This window comes from Bactrocera dorsalis, unplaced genomic scaffold (assembly GCF_023373825.1).
Source record: "Bactrocera dorsalis isolate Fly_Bdor unplaced genomic scaffold, ASM2337382v1 BdCtg060, whole genome shotgun sequence".
NCBI lineage: Eukaryota > Metazoa > Arthropoda > Insecta > Diptera > Tephritidae > Bactrocera > Bactrocera dorsalis.
Window position 1 is genome coordinate 1,395 of NW_026038111.1, and position 3,232 is coordinate 4,626.

General features: G+C 33.5%; 1 pseudogene; it reads right to left on the reverse strand.

Annotated features, from left to right (window-relative positions):
- Positions 1–821: 821 nt before the first annotated feature.
- LOC125780086 (adenosylhomocysteinase-like) lies at positions 822–2,843 on the reverse strand (annotated as a pseudogene).
- Positions 2,844–3,232: the final 389 nt, after the last annotated feature.

Here is a 3,232-nt window from a genome sequence, read left to right on the forward strand (position 1 = left end):
TTGGTTTATTATCAACCGATTTGCTTTCTTTAAATTTTTTTATTATATAATGAACACTTGTTCTGGGCCTATTTACTATAGATGATATGTGATTTTCAGAAAATCCGTTTTCAAAGTGAGTAATAATTAAATTTTTAATTTCAACTGACAACTCTGCTCGTTTACGCCCCATTTTGCCAAAAGTTTAAATAAAACTGCGTTGATTGTACACACAAATAGTCAATATGTTTCAATTCCGAAAATTTGCTGGTCTACATAACGGTACTTTCGCGTTTTCCTATTAAAAATTCAGCAAAGCCATCTGTGTCGAATACTTATTTTGCTTGCTTAAATGCTTTTAAATATTAATGCCTTTAATTTTCTGATGAAGTTTGTTTTTGTAGTTACAATAATTTCCACAATAGAAGCTGAAATCACATTTGTACCAAATCATTCAAAATTTATTTGTTTTTGTTGATAATATTGTTTTTATTCATCATTATTCGGAGAAATCGTTACATGTCGAATACTTTTTTTGACCGCTGTACATATTTATGCTAATTAACCGTTTTGAGGTTATTGGAGTTGTCATACAACCATAACGACAGTGAATTTGGAAAAATTTCACAATATTATATTAAGGTGTAGAATCGATTTTATAGTACATATGGAGTAAGAAATCGATACCAAGTTGCGTAAAAATATGAACTATACATATTTATGCTTATTAACCCTTTTGAGGTTATTGGAGTTGTCATATAGCCATAACGACAGTGTATTTGGAAAAAATTCACAATCTTATATTTAGATGTAGAATCGATTTTTTAGTACGTGTGCTGTTAAATGAAACGCGTTGGGTTCGGTTATAAAATAGTACTCAGCTCTGGTTGCCCAGAGCTCCTTTATTTATAGAATTTCTTATCCTAATTCGTGTATGCACCACATGCAGAGTACATACACATAACTTACTTAATACTAATCTACTGTACATACCGACAGTATGTACACATATCTTAAACATAAGTGTTCTCAACGGCATACACAACTTTTTCTTATCTGCTATTAGTTTAGGATCATTTGCGATCCTTTACACTGCATACATTTATATGAGGCACGTATGCATTTATATGCAATACGTATGCACTCAACAATTAACAAACAAACATATTTACTTAAGGCAATTGAATACAAATGTGCATGTGCACTTGAAAACAACCCTATACCATGTAACATAAACAATACCCGAAATGGGTATTTGTACATATTTATATTTATGACTGTATTTTTATGTGTTAGCGATAATGCATACAAATATTTGACATATGAGATCCGTTTCTATAGAGATTTATCTCATTTACAATTGTAGCCGTTAAGAACTGTTCAGAAATCTGAACATACTGCCCACGTTGAAGTGTTTACACTTCAAAATAATTCTAGTATTTATAAATCTTGGGCATGTTAATTTACATTTTTAATTTCAAGATTGACTGATCGAACTCGTTATAATTTTTCTAATATAAACTATTTTTATTGTATATTTTTTAAATGTTTAATATAATTTTCATTTGCTAGTATTAATAATTAATTTCGTAAGATATATAGTCCTAGCGGAAATGAGTGCCTTAGTGCCTTGCTGAATTACAGATGCGTTGTAGGACTAGTGTTACTATGACTGCCATTCTAAGTCCAAGTGTTTCGAATTTAATCACGGGACTTTTCAGGTCGTATGCCCAATTTCTCCAAGTGTAAACTGGTGATCTCTTCATCGATTATTTTCGGTAATATATGCAATTCTACGTTGTATTTGTCAGCCTTGATCCACAGTTCGATTTGTGCCACCAATTGATTTCTGAATGAGTTGAACATCTCAAGCTGGGATGACCGTGCACGAAGCCCAAGTTTACCAGTCCTTTGATCAACAAAATAATATGATTACCATTGGATAGTGTATAACGATCAACTTGAGGTTTGATAATAATTTTCTCTTTGGCGTTGCATTCAAAAATGCGACGCCGATTTCAAAATCGAAATTACCAATATTACAAATGATCGCATCGTCAGGCATGTGTTCAAAATGTGCGCCAGTAATAATGTCCTTGCAAACAGTTGTTGTTACGAAGATGATAGCTTCTTTGTATGCTTGCTCCTTAGTGGTTACTTCATAGCTTTTCATAGCCGCTTGCAAAACAATGATGGAATCGATTTCGGTTATAATAACGATTCCGCCGAAACTACTCAGAGCTTATGCGCATCTTTTGCCCATATCACATAACCAGCAACACAGCACACTTTGCCAGAAATCATCACATCGGTGGGCCGTTTAATACCATCAATTAGCTACTCGCGACAACCATACAGATTATAGAATTTTCTCTTGGTCGCCGAGTCGTTGACGTTGATGGCTAGCACACCGAGATGTCTCTCCTTCACCATTTCACATAAATTGTGTACACCGGTTGTAATTTCTCGCTCAAACACTTGAAGTCCGATTCGTGGGAACTTTTCATGCACTAAGTTGGTCAAATCACCACCATTATCGAGAATCAAGTTCACGAACTGACCATCTGAGAACCGTAAGGTCTGTTCAATACACCATAAGTATTCTTCATTCATCAAGTCAAACAAGGAGTAGTAAAATGATCCTTTGAAGGGTGACAATGACCCAATCTTCCTTCATCCTCCTCCCCGTGAACGCGATGATGTCGTGCAGCTGCTAAATCATTGAGTTCACTTGTTGAGTATTTTAAATATTTCTGTGAACTTGAAATTTGCTGCCTTTCAACCGAATATTGAACTAGATCGATGTGGATAATTCTATCCCACGCTGTCCAAGTACCCCCAACAGGCACTCCAATAATATTTTTTTAAATATATTTATTATATCTAAACATTTAAAACATAGTACAACTATAAGTAAGTTTAACAAACAAAATAAAAATAAGGTTATTATTTTTCTTCTTTTTTAACTCGAGTCGACCGCATCTCTTTTTATTGATTATTTGCATATTTTTTCTTCAGTAGGAAAAGGGTAAACAATGTGCATCGCTCTTTATGATGTGCCATTGCTTATCCTTACGTCTACATTTGCAATTTTGGGTTAAAATGACGTTTTCAATTCGTCCTTTTTTCCACTGCATTGGTGGAATAATTTGTTCTTTAAAAAACACAAATGTACCACTTTTAATATTTTCCAAAGAAACCTGGCATTTATTTCTTTTTCGTGGTTTATTATTTTTAAATTTTATATCTCGAG